General features: G+C 49.9%; 1 protein-coding gene across 2 annotated transcripts in view; it reads right to left on the bottom strand.

Annotated features, from left to right (window-relative positions):
- The window catches only part of MAML3 (mastermind like transcriptional coactivator 3), a 252514-nt gene that overhangs the window by 10505 nt on the left and 224037 nt on the right, over positions 1 to 17972 (bottom strand). The window lies entirely within an intron of this gene.

The raw sequence follows: 17972 nt of genomic DNA on the forward strand, positions 1-17972 counted from the left end.
TGCATTAATTCCGCCTACATTGCACCCCAGTCGCAGGATTTAACCACAAAACGTGTTTAAGCTTTCCCTCCCCCAGCGAGGGGCCAAAGCCTGAGAGGCCGCAGGGCACATGGTGCCACCGGCACCCTCTCCCAAACCCGCCCTGCTCTGCGTTTCCAATCCAGTTTGCTACCTTGGAGTGCAGGGACACGGAGCCGGAGCAGGCACGGGTAAGCCTCGGCACCCCGGCGGGCAGCGCGCCGCTCTGCCGGCCCGCACCGCTGGCACCCCAGCGCGGTGCCCGGGGAGGCTGCGGCCACCTGCGCCCCCGCCCGCCGGCAGGTGGCGCTGCCCGCCCGCGGCCCGGCCCGCCCGGTGGGGGCACGGCGCGGCGGGGCGGGACCGGGCTCCCCCCGCTGCGGGCAGGGGGGGGCGGGGGACACCGGGAGCGGCGGGCAGCGCTGCCGGGGGGCACCCAGAGACACCCCCCCCCGGGCCGGCGCCAGGCTGCCCCGCTGCCGGGGCAGAAGCAACCCCACGGCCACCAGCGCCCCCGCAGCGCTCCGGAGGGGCCCTGCCCCGAGGCGGGGGGAACAAACAACGCGGGGGGGTGGGTCGACGGCAAAGCAGCAGGTGCAGCGCTGTGCCCCCACGCCTGTAGGTCCAGGTACTCCTCGGTGTAAAAGAGCGTGAAGGGTTTCTCTTGTGCCCCCCAGCCGCTGGCCCCGCAGCAGGGTCGGCAGCGGGGACCCGCCGGGGTGACGCCGCAGCCCGCGTTCGGCCGGTGCGGAACCCCCGGGCCGGCGCCCCCCGCCCCCAGCCTGGGGGTGCGGAACGCCGTGGGGAGCCCTGGCGGGCCGCCCGCAGCGCAAACCACCCGTGCGAGAGCTGCTCCGGGCCAGGAGCACCGGTCGGCAGCACACAGGGGTCTGTGGCGATGGCAGCCCCCCCGCCTCTGCTGGGCTGAGCACGCCGGGGCCGGCGCTGCGGAGCGCTGCTTGCCCGGCAGGACCGGCCTCGACGTGTGCTCCTTAGAAGCTCCTTAATTGTTTTATAGAGACGGGTACTAATTCAAAAGCACTAACTCGACGGAAAGGATCTCTGTCACTTGAGGGTCCTTTGGGCAAAGCTTGCCAGGGTGAGGTTTGGGATTCTTCTGCTTCATCGACGGTTTGAGTTACGTCAATTACCGTGTGATTGAGAATGTATAGAAAAGTAATCTTATGACGGCCACGCCAACCCAGTCAATGCACGGGTTAAAATCAATGCTCGAGTGTACCTTTGGAAATTAGGATCAGCCTTTCTGCATGAAGGTCAGGTTTTCAAGGAGCCTTCCGAGGAAATAACAAGAAAATACAATTTGTCCACATCTCTGCTTTGCACAGATATTCCCTGAAGGGCTCTCTGCTGAAAGGCAGCTCTCTGGTATTTAGGTTCTCTCTCTTAACATCTGCCCTGGTTTGAAAGTTCCCTCCCCACACTCTTCCCACTTCTCCCCTGGCCCCACCTCACACTGCACTTTACAGCCTGGCGAAGCGCGGTGCCCGCAGCACCGCGAGGGCTGTGGCAGCTGCTGGGGTGTCCCCGAGCCGGGGTCAGGGAATCGCACCCGCCATGGATCCCTCAGCAGCTCTCGCACCGAGCCCTTTCACCCAGCCCTGGCGCTGGGCTCCGGCTGGCTTTTCTTGGGGAGGGGACACAGACATCATCTGTCTCCAGCCGAGCCGACGGTAAAGGCTTTTTCCTACCACCCCCTGGCCCTCCCCCGACTTCTGATGAAGTCATCAAGCTACAGATTGCATAACTGATGCACAGGACTATCTTGTGTTATACTGGGAGACGGGCCAACTGCTTCCATTTATAGACGAAAGCAATGCCACGCTGCCAAATAATGGAGCCTTTGCTGCAGCTACTACAAGGAAAAAGAATGGGGGGGGGGGGACAACGACGACAACATGAGGACACAGGGACGGACACCCAGGAGCCAAAGGGCATGCTGTGAAGTGACATCGCTTGGAGCTTCCTCTGCTGAGCCTCAGCGCACTGCTCCCTGCGGGGCTGAGCCCGAGCCCCCACCGAATGGCCTTCCAAACAATCTTACTGCAGAACTAGTGTCCTGGCGCTCCCGCACACACGGGTACGGCGGAGGGACACAGCCACCCCACCGTAACGCCGCACAAGGCACTCCAGTCTGTATCCTATTACATGGCGAGTTAATTGCAGAGTTTAAAAAGGAAGAAAGCTTCGAAAGGAGCCCCACCTGCTGACATGAGCCCCCTGCACCAGCTGGAGGAAATACGAGGATTAGCACAAAGGTGTTACTTCCAGGGTTGTGCGTTTAGTCACGTCGAGGTACAAGAGTTTACCTACTCATAGCGAAAACTTCCTCTTTCCAGTTTTAATAACAGGTTTAAAGCCAGGCCTTCCTCACCAAGACAGAACACCACCCTCCTACCCAGAATATTTCTTCTCCTTTCCATTTTTTTTTTTTGGCAAAAACACTTCCCAACCGATGATGAAAGGCCCCGGTGACATCACTGGGAGCAGCCCCGGGTTGTGTGTCCTGAAAACCAGAGCAGAGCCCAGGCAAAAGGTCTCCACAGGCAGGAAAATGCTCCCTAGCACCTGGGAGCAGAGCTCTTTACCAAGAGCACCTCTGCAGCCCGGCAGTGCCGCTGTTAACCTCCAAGGCAGGGTTGCGCAGCTCTGCCCAGCCCTGGCAGCGGTGTGGGGCCACGTATGCTTGTGGGTTGCTTCAGTTACCCAGCCATGGTGTGCACACCCACCCTCCTTCCACTGTTCCCTCCGGAGGTCCAGCATGGAGATGAAACCTGGAAGCAGGCTGGGGGATACGTGTGTGGGGCTGGGAATCGGTGATGAAAGAAGCAATGCTGGGCTTTACGTGGCCGCCTCTTACACACCATTGCCTGCTCCAGGCCTGGGTGCAGTCTCACCACAAGAGCCGAGCACCAAGTCAAGCAACTCGGGCTAAGTGCAGCACTTACACAGCTATAGAGCTTCAAACCCAAACTGATCCAAGCTTCGCTGACAGTGCTCTGAGCTCCTGCTCTGCCTGCCAGCCCCCTCCATCCTCCCACTGCAACCTGAGCCTTCCTGCCCCTAGAGCTCCTCTCATTCCTTACCTCCCCTTTCTCCTTCCTACACCCCCTGCCTCTGCATTTTCCTTCCTCCACCAACTGGCGCTGCTGCCTTTTCACCCTCCAGACACCCTCATCAACTCCCCTGCTCACCGGCTGCTGGCACCACATCACCTCCGCAGCCGACTGCGCTGGTACCCAGCGGCCCATGCCCACGGCCTGACTCACCTGTGACTCAGGCTGTCATCTCTCCGGAGGGATCCCCAGCAGCAAGGGGACAACCCAGCTCCTTTCCCCAGGGCCCTGTGCTCCTGTGCATGTGGGCACATGCTGCAGGGGTGCCCTGCATGGGTGTAGGCATGTAGTCCGTGTAAAGAGTGACGAGATGTCCTGGAATGGGAAACACGTGCAGTATTCTCAGCCTGTCTCTCATCAGCCTGTTACATTTGGGAAGAAGGTATAGTGTGACTTCTGATTTTTCACTGTGGCTATTTTCAACAGCACCCAAAGCCACTGTGTGCTACTCACAGGCTGCAAACAGCTCTCTCCTGATAACAGTGGCTGGTGCAGACACATGCTTCAGCCGGGAACAGAGAAGCTGCAGCTCCACTGCGAGGTCCTCACCGAGGGCCAGATGAAGCCAAGAGGCTGCTTATGTGAGGAGGGACGGCGGCAAGAGCTTTTCACCTGATGCAGCCATGCTGCTGAGCAAGTTCAAACACACGTGCTGGCCCTGACTAAGCCTCCCAGGGACCTTGCCAGGACCCCTCCTGCCTCTGCAGCCTCAGCCACCTGCTTTTAAAGCAGGCCAGGGCCAAAATCAAGTGCTTGGCCCCTGGGAGACTCACCAGGTATTGAAAGAGCCAAGCTGCTATTTGCGGAGCCAAAAAAGAGCCACGATTTCCAAATGGTCAGCATAGCACATCTGGACAGGTTTGTATAGTTGCAGAGCACCCAGTAAGATGAACTTCTGTAGGGATCTGGCTGCTTAGTTAACGCCTACACAGGAGTCGCCCTCAGTTGATAATCTGCTCCTGAGTGACAGGAGGATAAATCCTGTGTCCTCCCAGTGTATTTCCAAGGATCTACTGGAGTGAGGGAATCCGCTGCAGGAGTTCAGGGGTGATGTGTGTGCATACATGCACAGTTATGCACAGTAAACATAAGTGACTCTAAAAAGAGAACAAAAGGGAGTGGAAAACGTATTTTCCTCTGTCTCAAATCTTATATGCCTCTTCCTGATCATGCAGTGATTTATTCCTTCCGTACGTTATTCAATCTCCCAACTGCAGCTAAAAGCAATCACACCATTTTCTTTCAGAACAAGCAGAACAACCACCAGCTGACGCCCTGAGAGCCGGGCAGCTGGGTGCAGGTAAGTGCAGGCAGGGACCAGCCAAGCTTACTCAGCTGATCTGATCCATGCTGATCTGTGGTGATCAGAGCCTTTGGGCATGGGGAGCTGGCTCTGCTCCTGCGGAAGGCCAGGGGAGCAGAGCGGGACCCCAGGGTAAGGGGGGGCTGTTCCAGGCAACTGCTAGCAGAAACCTACGGCCAAAGGGTTTTCCACATCTGGGAACAAAGTGTTTCCCAAAAAGCTGAGGGAAGCAGAGACTTGAAAGTAGGGTCTTAGTGTGACAATTGGACATAAATTCACTGTGCTGTTCTGTGGTATGTGAACTAATGCAATCCTTGAATATACAAAGAGCAGAAGAGCAAACAGAAGCCAGGAGGTGGCTTATCCTGCATACCGCATTAAAAGAACGATACTAGAAAAATATATACAATCACACATCTACATTTAGAGTCAGAGCAGAAAAAGAAGACACAAAAATTATTTGAGCCAGAAAGTGTCTGCCAGTGAGTGACTTAAAGAGCTCAATCCATTTAGCTTACCACAAAGAAAACTGAGAGATGCTTTGACCATGGCCTATAAAAATACCTTCACAAGGGAAGAAATCCTTTAAAGAGTTCGTTTATCCAGTGAAGAAGGCAAAACCAGATACAAGGGCTGGAAGCTGAAGACAGATTCAAATCAGAAAGAAGAATCACATTTTTACACTATGATTTCATTACCCATCAGAAATGGCAGATCTCCACATTTTGATGTCTTCAAGGATGACAGCCTTTCTGGATAAACACAACTTAGCGGTGTGATTGAACGGCCTGCAGTGTACACGATAGAACAGCACCGCCTGCCCTTAGCTCCGTGCAGCTCCGAGCTGCTCTCCCTGGCACGGCAGAGGCAGCTGGCCCTGCTGCATCCCGCTGCTGCTGGGCTGGCAGGCACCGCGCCGCTGTCGCGGGGCTCTCAGGTACTGCCCGCCTGCCTCTGTGTGCGCGTATGCATGCACATGCCAAAAAAGGGGGTCTCCAACCTGTTATTTGGATCAAAAATATTATCCGTTTCCATATACTACATCACATTTAAACATCGTCTCTATCTAGTGTTTTCGGAGCAGCCTGAAAGCATGTTCCTATATTCCCCCAGAAATATTTCTATTAAATTCCTTGTAATGTTGTTACTTATTGCGTCTGGCAGGGATCTTAATCCCTCTCTCTAAATCAGGTTGCCCAAAGCCAAGCCACCTTTCTTCACAGGATAGCACCATCTGACAGACTAAGGGAATTACAAATCCATTCATTTTGGACTTCCCCCCTGCCCTTCCCTTAAAAAAGCCAGCATACAGGACGAAGGGACGGAATATGCTGGTTTACAACTCCAACCCCGGCAGCAGGCTCTGCAGAGCCGACTGCTTCACCTATTCCTCTGTCATCCAGGCTCACGGATGGGCTACAAACCTCTCTTCTCTCCCCGGCCCCCGGTTGCCATGGTCTTTCCTATAGTATCTGAGTGAACAAGATCCCTCTGTTTGACACCAGACCTCTGCATGCAGCCAATTTGTTTTCCTTTCACCTCCCCTCGCCTGCATCTCTCCTCCCTGTGTTTTCGATACAGTTTAGTCTTTCCACAGAACAAACAGGATCTGTCAAACTATTACTTCTGTGTATTTTATTTTGTTCATCAGAGGGACTAATTTCTTCATTTCTGGTGACGAAGCAGATAACAAAGGGTTCTAAAACGAGCAACTGTTTTTCTAACACCATGGAAGAGCTAAAGACCATCAGAAATTCATCTCAAAGACTGTAGAGGCAGGAGGGGCCGTGGTTTTACCAGGTGGCACCAGAAGCCCTGCCTCCCCATGCACCCACTTCTGCTTCAGCACAGTGGTTTGACTCCACAAATCCTGAGCACCGCTGGTAGGATTCAGAAATGCAGCATTTCAACAGAATGCTACCCAACTTCACCCAGCGTCGTTAAACCAGGCTCATTTCCTATTTTACAAATAACAACTCTGGCTTTTTCTCCCCTCCCCCAAGAAAGAAATCTTTGCAGGGGCAATCACTCCTGCTTTTCAGTTTTGTTTATCCTCAGTTTCATCAGCTAGTTCCAAGGTACAGAGCATAACAATATAACGGTTGGGTTTGTGCGCTGAGGGAGAAGTGATCATTTATCGCAAATAACTAGTTTCCTTGTAATTGCAATTTTTTATTGGTCTTATTATTTTTAGGAGGGAAAAAGCGAATCAGCCCAAATTAAACCCAGAACAGCCTCTTTACAGGTATCTCTTAAAAAAAAGGGAGAAATAAGTATACACATGTAAAAATATTTGTGAAGTGTCAAATTAAGATGAGCTCTTCTTATTTGCTTTAATGAGTTACAAGTCCTGGCTCCAGCAGAGTCTCTTGCAAGGGTGTGGTTATCACCTAGTACCTGCTTGGGAATCTATGGGACGTGAACCTCGCAGTCCCCTGCAGGTCCCCATGGATATGCCCCACACACCGTGTATGGCAGGGGGCTTGTGAGTGTGCTGCCAGCTGGCCGGGAGAGGCTGAGACCCGAGCAGGCACAGAGCCTGCGCAACTCCGGCAAGTCTGTAGGGCGGCCGGGGCAGCTTCTGATGCTCCCACCCAGCCCCTGCGATGGAAACGAATCCTCCTGCTCTGCAATCTCACCTGCTCTTGAGCCGTTTGCACCAGTGTTCATGGTCCAGTGAAATGCTATTTTACATAATTTTCTTGCAGGAGTGAACTAATGGGGTTAATCAAGCCATTAATTTGACCCGCACAGGGAACGGCTGCACAGACAAGTCTCTGTGAGGCAAGCCCGGGTGTGGTTTCACAGCGCATCGGTTACTCAGAGGTTACTCCCACGTATGGCTCCCATCCCACAGAAGTATGGAGCAGCCCTCCTTTCCCTAAAGAGCAGCCACCTGGCACTTGTATTCTGGGGCAGGAGGTCTGAGGGGGCTGCCGACGTGCCGCAGAGCCAGCCCCGACCTCGCCTCTTGGCACCACCGCTGCAGCCGCGCTCTCCAACGCCTGCCCACAGCGGCGGCACCGCTTTCCGAGCTCCAGCCCCCGAGCAGGCAGCCAGGGAAGGAAAGGGGCTGAGAATCTGAAGAAACACCAAAGTGCCCAACCTTATATTTTATGCATATTATGAAGGCTGTAATTACTCCCCTTAAAAACTGCGGGGTGAAGTTGTGCCATCACGGCGTTTCACAGCGTGCCCTACTACTCTGAAAGCAACCTTTGGGGAGCAACAGGCAGGAGAGAGCTGAAAAACCAGCCCACACCATAGAGCATTCCCACACCCTGTCCCCGCTGCCTGCCACCACAGGCTTGGCTGAGGGCTTGCAAAGGTACAAATCAGGCTACTCCACAGGAGCCGAGTGCCCTCTCGGTGCCAGCTTGGCCCTCGCTTGTCCAGTTTCCTGGGGCTTCGGAAGCTGGTCTGGGAGCAAAGTGGAGCGAGAGCTGAGCTCACAGAGGCCGCCAGACCCTGAAGCCGGTGCCTGATAGAAATTCTCCTGCCAAAGTTTTTAGCTTTAATCAATGCCCCCTTCAAATCCATCCTGGAGCAGGAGAGAGGAAAGCTAACGTGAAGCATGAGGACAGATAATCACGGCTGGAGAGCCCCCAGGAAGGGGGGGGGGGGGGGGGGGAGGAGAAGAGAAATGGAAGATGAAAGCAGGCAAATGGTTTAAACAAACAGTCGCACAGGGCGAATGAAAAGGGGGAACAGAGGGAAAATGACACAATAAAAATAAATGCTATAAGAGAAAGAAAAGCTTCTAGCACACACAGGGAAAAATGTGGGGCTTGGAAAAAGCAGAAGTATGAGCCGAAGATGTTCTAATGGAGCTCTCTAGCAGCAAACACCAACCCATTACCAGGAGCCCCTTTCCTTCTAATGGCCTGAGCCTGTATCGCATTAACACCTTGTACCCCATGGAGTTCGCCAGTTGCTGAGGTATTTCACGGAGCCTGGCTTTAGCTCACGCCTGGCAGAAGCTGCCTGAAGTCTCCTGCGGACGATCGCAGAGATTTTTTTTTTACTCTAGGTGAAATTTTGTTAAATTTCCCCTTGCTTGTTTTGTTTGAGCATAAACAAAGGTATTTTTCACACTTAAGGGCGTTTTTCAGATCCGTTTCTCTGTGCTGTGATAAATGAAATCCCTTTCATTTTTAGAAATTCAAACTTGGCACTTGTGTTGCTCCTCAGCAAGCAGCACGTAATTTGCCAAGCCTGAAAGAATCCTGGCTGAGAAGTAAACACAGTGGGCCATATGCTCTCCTTCCCATACACAGAAGGCATCTTACCTCACCTCAAAAATTGGGAAAGGCTGCAATCACCCCATGTCGTTGCTTCTGCCAAGGGGAAAAAAAAAAATCCACAGAAAAATTCAGAGCAAAGGTTTGGGGCTATCGCAAAGTAGCCCTCTTCCTGCATGCCTCCAGGGACCTCCCTTGCCCTGTCACTGATTCTGTCCCTGGCTTCTGGCCTGGCAGAAATGCGGTGAGGGGTCAGGGAGTACGTATGCCACGTCCCTGGTGCTCACAGTAAAGCTGCGTTATCTTTATCGGTATTTCCTGGCCCAACTTGCTTTGCAAGTGAAGAAGCTGCAGAGCACAACTGCTCCTCCATTAATACCACTCTTTTCTAGCTCGTTCACATCATGCCCTCGTGGGAGGAAGATCATACACCAGAAGGACTCGGGTGAGGTGAGGACTTCTTTCTGCTCCATGCTCATAAGAAACACAGAGGGAGAGCGTGCCATGTACGTGCGGTAACTCAGTTTTCTGGTGGGCTCTGGCAGATGATGAGTGTCACTGATAAAAGCACCAAAGCAGATGCACTGGTGCTTATAAGGAATGGTCATCTCTACAAATTCATGCACAAATTCCATGATCTTCCTCTGTCTGACACGGACTTCAAAGAGCTGGAATAACTCCCCTGTCTTTGGTTGCAGGTGCTTGTCTGTGCAGCCTCTGTGCAGGTGGTATTTCAGTCTAAAATCGAGAGCCAAGTGTTTCCAAAAGGTAGCTGGCAATACCAAGGGAAGTGGTCGTCCACTGCAGCTGCCCAGCAAAGCCACGTTATCTTTGCTGTGGTTTCAAATAGCTAGCTGCTGATAAGCTGAGGTGGCTGGGATGGCACACCAGGTTTACGATTTCACAAGCTAGTTCTTTTAACATGCTTGAATCCAGGCTACCCGGATCACTCAGTTCCAGGACTTGAAACTCTCTTGATTTTTCTTCCACCTTGGACATTGTCTTTGTGTTTCCATGGGCCACCCAGCCTTTGTTGTGACATTTAATCTTATTAGCCCTAGTGAAAACTGAGACAAGGTATTCTGATTTGGGCTATGCCTAGGTTGTCTTTAACCTTGGCGTGCTCTTCACTGCATGGTTCCTCCTTTCTCTCCGAGGTCTCCTTTATTTATATGGCTAAGGAAAACTCCACTATTCAATTACTTTCTTTCACAAGGTCTAACTCAGCTCGGCTTTTTGGCAGTACTGACTTTATTTCTAGACTTCCAGGTCTCTAAGGCATAGCTTCCTTTGCTGATCAAGCCCTTATTCACACCGACTGAGGTTTTCTGGATATCCTTGATACCTCTTCTGAGACAATTACTTATCTTTTAAGCTTTAAACTTCCTCTTTTTTTTTTTTTTTAACTTCCTCTACACCGTGAATGCTTTTTTTGCCTTCTACTATCCTGCCATCTTCCTAATGCATACTTATGTTCACCAGCTTAACCAGCCCTCACAGCTGCAATCCCAGCTGCCTTTCTGCAGCCTTTGACTCACTCCTCAAGCCCTGCCTTCTCCTGCCTTCACCAGAGACAGGTCTTTGCACAGGATTGTGTTGATCTCTCCCATGAGAGACTTAAAGACAGACATGATCTCCCTCTCCCTCTGCCTGTTTTCCTTTGCATTCTGCCTGGCTCTCCACCCCTGGCCACAGAGGCAGTGGCCTCACCAGCGGTCCCCAGCCCTTCTGCTTGTCCTGGTGACCTCACTGTGTCCTGTCTTATCTCTCTTGCCCCCACCTGCATCCTACTTTTTCATATCTCGCTCTCCTCTTGCTCCTGCCCCTCACAGCACAAGCATGCTTTATCTTCATGCTCTTAAAAGAATAAAATAAAATCCAAACAACCTTTGACTCCAAGCGACTCTCCAGCTCCCCACCCTCGCTCTTCTCACTGTCATCTCTACGCTTATTGAGTGTGCTGCCTATGATTTATACGATTTAGACTGAATTTAGTCTCCATCCCCAACACAGATTCTTTTCCAAACAGGCTTTCCCTTCTCGCCTGTCGCAGAAACCAATATCACAGAGTCTCTAATGTGCTTTGTCTGGCTGCAGCTCCGCACTATTACACTAGGCTCGCTGCCACAGCCTGTCAGCTCCTTCCGGCGCTGCTGACCACACTCTGCTGGAAACCTGGTCCTCCTTTCCCGGTGCTCCTGCTGGACTCCAATGCCTTCAGCTGCTTGCTCAGTGTCACTTGGACTAGTTTGTCACTACTCACCCTCCCACCTGCTGCCATTCTGTGGGTCTGCATCCTCATCCCTCATCTCCTTTCCTTCTCACTCTTACCTCTGAGCAAGCTCACTCTCTGTACACGTTCAAGGACTTTCTCTACACCAGCAACTCACAGACCTACCTCTGTCCCCGGCCAGTTCCCATCTGTTCCAACTAAATTCATGCCCTGCCTCTGGGATCATCTTGTGGCTATCTGTCAGCTCAAGCTCAAAGGCAGCTCTTTTCCTACTCCCTAGGCCTCCTCTCCTTCCTGTTTCTTCAGTCCCCATGGAAAACACCATCACTTGCCTGTCACTCAGCCCAAAACCTGGTTGTCATTTTTGCCTCGGCCCTCCCTGCAGAGTCCCACAGCCAGGCTCTCATCACCTCGCACCCTGACGGTTGCAATCTTACCCTGCTTGCAGACAGCCAGTGCTGCTGCCCAGGTCGTTTTCTTTGCCTGTCATCTTGATTGTGCCATCTCTCTCTTTGCAGCCCTCTCTTGGCTTCCCCTTCTTCTGGATTTCAGCACCCTCCCTTGCTTTCAAATCCAGCTGCAGCATATGCCACCTCACTCATCAGCTCTGATTCACGGCTGAGACTTTCCATCACCCCATCATGACCCGCTCTTTTCCACAGTACATTTTATCTAGAAGTGCCTTCACGCCTTCCTCCCTGCTGGATTTCATTTTGGGGAGGAGATTCTCAAACTCGTACGACTCCGACCCTGAACTCTGCCCCCAGTATAGTTACATTTGTAGAAGTTTGTAGAAATTCCTGTCTCCATGATGTCCAGCAGCCTCTCCTGTTTCCTTGTACTCCCTGGTGTGTTCATCTCCCTGTGTTATCTCTTATCTTACGCTTAGGTTGGACATATTTGGGGGGAAGGAAACGTATTTACATCCTGCATCTGCAAGGAGCCCCGTACAATGGGACTCCTAAGCTGTGACTACGACTCAGAGGTGCTACCCACCATAGCACAAGCCGTTACAAATGCAACTTAAACCTGCGTACAGCTAAATATGCTGGTTTATATTCTGCAGGTGGAAGAACACCAACATTTCAATGTGCCCTTGCTCCACTACTTCTTATTTTAAAGGACACAATATTAGGATGAGATATTGTATGCTGAAAAAGTCAGGAAATGCTAAGTTACAGTTCCCACGGCAATTGTAACTCAGCCTCATACGGTAAGGCACAAAGGTTATCACCATATACACTAACAGAGGATGCTGAACACATGCAAAGTGACCAAATTACTGTTGTGGCAGATAACCAGGTCTTTGAACCTCTGTGCAGGTAAAATCTTAGAGGTTTACTGGGCTTTTAGCATTCAGTTCTAGAAACGTGAAGTCCAGCACCCTATAAATAAAAGGTAAGATTATGTTGTACAGCAAGAACTGGACCCAGCAGTAGCTTGTAGCCCTTTTTGCAGTAACACAGCTAATGGCAACAAGAAATATTTCCATTACTTTATGAGCTCTGGTAGCTGTCAACTGAGAGAGGGATCTGCCGATCAGAGAAATCTGGGAAGACATCAGTGTGTCAGAACAAGTGAAAAGACTTGACACAGAGGGCACATTTTTGTCGAGCGATTTGCATTAGCACTTCCGGACAAATTCTACATTTCACATGCAATTCACAAACCAACAGCAGCACTGCTAATTGGTGCAGTTGCCACTCAACTGTGGTACCTTGTTTGAGCTATCACCAACGTGAACGAAGACTACAGACTTCTTTTGAAAAAAATGCAGCAATTATTTTGCAGGCTTTGAGTTGGGTTCTCCCTTCCCCCACTTTCATCCTAATAATTTCATTATCTCAATAACTTAAAAAAGGATCTGGAACAGAAAAAATGCAAACCTCAGAAAAGTCCTGTTGAAGTTACTAAGAAAAAATAAAGCCCGTTTGCAAAGAATGACACCCTTCATTAATGCAACTGTTAGCCATCGGGAATCTGACTGTGCCCCAGAGTGCCAATGCAAAACTACATGTTGATCTGAAAAAATAACAGTAAGTGGCACGCTACTGGTGACTCTGAAAATCCCAGCCCTCAAACCAAGGCTGTGCTCTGCACGCATCTAAATTGCTGATGGGATGACAGAATCTCTCTGCCTCCTCTTAGGTGATATTAGAAGTTATTTAACTGAAAACAGGGCAGAATCTCTCATCCATCATTCTTTATCCTTTGTAAAATCGAGTCTCCTGAGAAAAGGAAAGAGCTTCCATACTGTAGCTTTCTATTACTGCTGCTCAAAATGCTCAGGCAGCTGCGGCTCAGCTGAAGGAAGGTTTGGCTGGCTCCTTTTCGTAAGTTGGACAGCTATTTTTAGGCCATATTTCCTTTAGGCCCCTACAGTGCAAAACCCAAAGGAGCTAATGGGATTGGCAGGTGCATAGATTACTGGTGACCTCCTCTAGCCCAGCGTTCACATTTCCTTACTATATTTTTTTCATAATGCACAGTGAAAAAGGGAACAACCTACAATTAAAGATCTTCCTAGCCAGCCTCGATACCTTTTATATTCAAATCCTCAGTGAGAAACTGATGTGCAATAGCGAAAGATGGAACAGCATGAGAAAAACTATGCAGATGCACCTAGAGCTAAATAAATCTAAATCAGAACTTCATTTCTAATGGAGTATTTTGGTTGCATCTCTACAGACAAATGGGTATCTGTAACGTAATTTCATTCTGACCCTGACCTTTCTGCAGCTGCAAGAATCCCATCTCCTTTCTTGATTCCCTTGAGATTTCCTAGGCCCCATTCTACTAAGGGTCCAACCTCACCATTGTAAAAGTCACTACCAAAAGCCACATCTTAATTCACGGCTCCCAGCTGTGCTCTCCTCAGAAAGAACAAGAGAAACTACAGTTAAGCTAGTGTAACTCCCAGTCCTGATCACAAGTGGGTCTGAATCCTGGGTAGAGATGTCACCTCATTTTGGGCAGTGAAGCACAAACCAGACTGTTGGGCAAACTCCCGTAATACACCTTTGTGTTGTAACTTGCTCAGCTTGGGCTTCCTTCCGCCACACCCTAGGTGACAGGCACCACAGTCACGTTTCGGTGACTAAATCCTGATCTGCAGGCCCAATTATTTAGAGTACTGATGCAGAGTCTTCATGGAAATTGGTGCTATGTATACCTCCTGCTCCCCAGGCCGATTCAGCGGTACTCGGGGAAGCAGGGGCTGGCTGGGAGGTCTGTAGGGCGCCCACCACTGCCTCTGCAGGGCTGCTCCGGTGGGCACTTCAGCCCAGCAGGGCTCGCCTCTCCCGGCACCCCTCTGAGCATCGCTCCAGTATTCACCTGGCGAGCCATGAAAAAAAAAAAAAGAGCCCCAGAAATCCCCAGGGATATGGGGTTGCCTCCCTCCTCCCAGCTACTTTATCCTTCACCTGTATTCAAAAGACTTTGTCCAGAGAGCTGATACCTAAAACCCTTCACAAAGAAAAGCAAATGGTGCCTCCGTGAAACCACAGGCTGCACTTCCCAATGGTAGAGCACGGCTCCAATTTACCGATACACGGTGTGGCCGTCAGCTGTGATTCTACAAAAACTGCAGAAGATATCTATGGACCTCTTAATACCTCAGTTCTGACATATGGAGGGACTGGGGAGTTTGCAGCTTCCCACCTGCTTAAATATAATTCACTACAAAACATCAAACAGATGCATTCAGCCCTTTGTAGACATATCATTACCTTATGTGTTCATGTAACGCACATCTGTAGCACATTGGCAGTACACCTAGTTAATGTGTGGGAGACTCCTAGGTTCAAAGCCTCCAGTGTTTCTTTTGTTCTCTAATGAATCCTTCTTTTGTTTAACTCCCCCCTCCCCTTAGGTTGTAGCTGTAACTCTGTCATTAGCATCTTAAAAATCTTTTCCTCCCAAACTACCTACAACACTGCAATAAGCTGGGAACATAGGAAGCACCTAAATGAATCACGATTTTTACTTAAGACAGGTTTAACAGGTCTGGGTCACTGTTTTCAGCAGCACTATTGCCAAATTAGCAAACTCAGTAATCAAATATTCCCCTAAAACCCACGTGAGGCGAGATTCCTATGCCATATTCCAGCGGGTAAGCTAGGTTCATAACGTTTCAAATAAAAGATGCATTCATGACTACTAGGAGTGTCACAATTTTTGTGAGTCCCTGCAGACCCACATCTGCTTCTCAGTGTCCAAAACTCAAAGCCTTCATGCACCTCCCTGAAAATGCTGAGATACTGTATCCTTTGTGTGGAAACATTTTGTTGCATTTTTACTAGACTTCAACCTAATTTTCTAGATATTATGCATGAAATCACACGTGTAACACTGAGATACCATTTGCACCACAGACTGGCAGCTGTGGTGCCCACCAAACTCGCTGTCCCTCACAGTGCTGGCGTCTTCCTGGGCTTCCCCAAAATGGACCCGCTACCAACAAGTTCTGAGAAACAGGCAGCACAGGATGCTGATAGGGAAATGTCATCACAGATAGGCACAAATACAGAAAGATTTCGCTCATGTTCCGACAGCCACTTGTCTGTGAATGAAATGCAGCGGGGGTTTTGCCTTTAGAAAAATACCAAGCTGATATTCACCGAGTTACTGTGCTTTCAGTGGGCACACTCCACTTCTTTCCAAAGCTGTCAGACCTCTTCTCCAAGACAGCTTAGGGACTGCTAGAGACGGTCAACAGCCAGGGTGTGATCTGGGGAATTTCCTCTGTGAGAAACCCAGCAGCAAAGCAGGAAGGCCACACCACTGGCAGAAGCATCAGGACTCCCAAGTGCTGTGCTGCTTAAACCTCATGGACATCTCTGGCAACTTAACTGCAGCTCACACTCCCACGTACTGTTATCTGAATAACTGTGCACCCTAGTACGACGGTTCAGCTTTATAAGAAGGTTTGTGATTCTTAGGCAGCGTGCTGGTATGTGCCTATGTTTGTCAGACAACTCCAAATTGTAACAGAATTGGCAGATTTCAGCATTCAGTTTGTCACTGCAAAAAAATCATCTCCTTAACGAGCACAACACATTAGCAGTGTCTATTGTTGCCCTATAGTCATCAATTAGCATTATTATCTTTATTTAACTGTAAGTGGCATGTTTTCTTTGCTGGCTTCCTTCCAAAATGTGTTCTCACTGCTTCTAAGACATTTCTCTTTTAAAAAACCATAAACACACCACCACCTGAAAAATGGTATACTGACAATGCCCTGGGAAAAGACAACCATAAATAAACCCCATTCTTCCTCTCCCTGACTTTTCAGAAACAATCCTGCAGCAAACTCCAGCTCCTTTGGCTAGCCACTAAAATCAGCAAAGATACAAGGCAGAGCCCCAAGCCTTCAAAAGCCACTGGGGGAAGTACAGGGAGCTCCTGGAGCACCCCTGCGTTCCTGCTGCTCCTTCTCACAGCGGAGCGGGAACCTCTGTCCCATAGCTCTCTGCAGTGACTGCAAGTGCAGTGACAGCCTCAGTGAAAGCTCCCCAGGTAGAAACCTCCCTTCTGAAAACCAAACAGCTCCATGCTCACACAGATCAACGGTGAAACGCAGCCGCAGATGAGGAAGACCTGCTGCTTCTTCAGCAGGTGCTGGTCATGGACATGTTCTGCTTAGAAGAGGAAATGACCGAAGATTTATAACGGCAAAATCAAGGTACACAACCTGAAAGACCAATTAGCTTTTTCCCTCCCCTCAAAACATTTTCTTATGACCTAAAAATACATACTGTATCTTCTGCGAAAAGAAAGAGGACTGCATTGTCTGCTGACAACCACATCATGATAAAATCACCTCTAAAAATTCAGGAAGCAAAGATATTCCTATTGCCAAGCTAGCACTCAGAAGAATCACTTCAAGTGTGCGGCACCAGTTTGGCACTGTCACTAGGAAGAGAAAAAAGCCAGTGTTGTGTGTGTCATTTATATGTTTTTACTGTTATTTTTCCTCACTAATCTTAGACTGCTTCAAAATTCATTTTCTCTTCTTTCTTAAAGGCTGTGGCCAGGCTGACTAGTACAAATGAAAAGTTATAACATTTTTCTGAAGCCAAAGACATTGCCTACAGGATGAAAACCTTTGTCCGCAACGGACTTGGTAGCTAAAGCTGAGTGTAGAGTGCAGTGCTGCAACCTAGGTCATACGCTCTCTTCTACGGGAATACAAACAAGCTTAGCGCAGAAAGAGGTCCAAAGAAAGAGGCCAAAACAAACTTAATTGCCTTATTAATTGAACTAGGCCCCACCAGGTCCAGAATAACTCAACCCGTTCAGCACTGGAAAAAACTCGTGTTGACACTGCCCTTGTTTGTTTGGCTGCATGTCAGCCCGAGTGGGTATATTTAGCTTCAGCGCGCTTGCAGGATTGCATCTTGCAGCTTAACAGGAAATCTCTGGAGTCAAAGCTAAAGATATCACTGCACACTCGGAAATTTACGGCCAGCTGTAAAAGTGGAGCTGTGGTGGTCAGAGCGCTCAACAGCCTTCTTTTAAATGAGAGAGGAGGCTGAATTAAACACTTCACTGTACTGAGTTCATGGCAGGCAGGGTGCTCCCACCAGGCTAAAAACAGCAATAGAGGAGGCTCTTCTCTTGCTGGGATGATACTGAATTGATACACCCTGTTCCCATTCCCAAGCTTGTGCTCACGAGTAGGTGGGAGGGGGAGAAATCTGAGGAGGGAGAACTGAGGACCGCATGCACGTGAAGGGTTGCTCAAGGAGCACAGAGGATCTCCTCCTCCTCTGAAACCTTCAGAAATTTTAACAGCTGTTGGATCCATTTTAAAAGAGATAAATCAGAAAAGAGAACACACATCCAACACAGGTTTTCTTTTCCATTAAAAAAAATCAGACACAGATTATGGCACCAATTCCAGGGCAAGTGAACAGACACAGAACCCTTTTCTTTCAGCCTTGCCTGTCCTCAATGTCTTTAAGTGCTGTTTTGCCTGATGCTTTCATGGTTTCTGAGCACACCTCTCCAGTGCTGGCCAAGCATAGGGCACCTCGGCT

This window comes from Falco cherrug, chromosome 1, assembly GCF_023634085.1.
Source record: "Falco cherrug isolate bFalChe1 chromosome 1, bFalChe1.pri, whole genome shotgun sequence".
NCBI lineage: Eukaryota > Metazoa > Chordata > Aves > Falconiformes > Falconidae > Falco > Falco cherrug.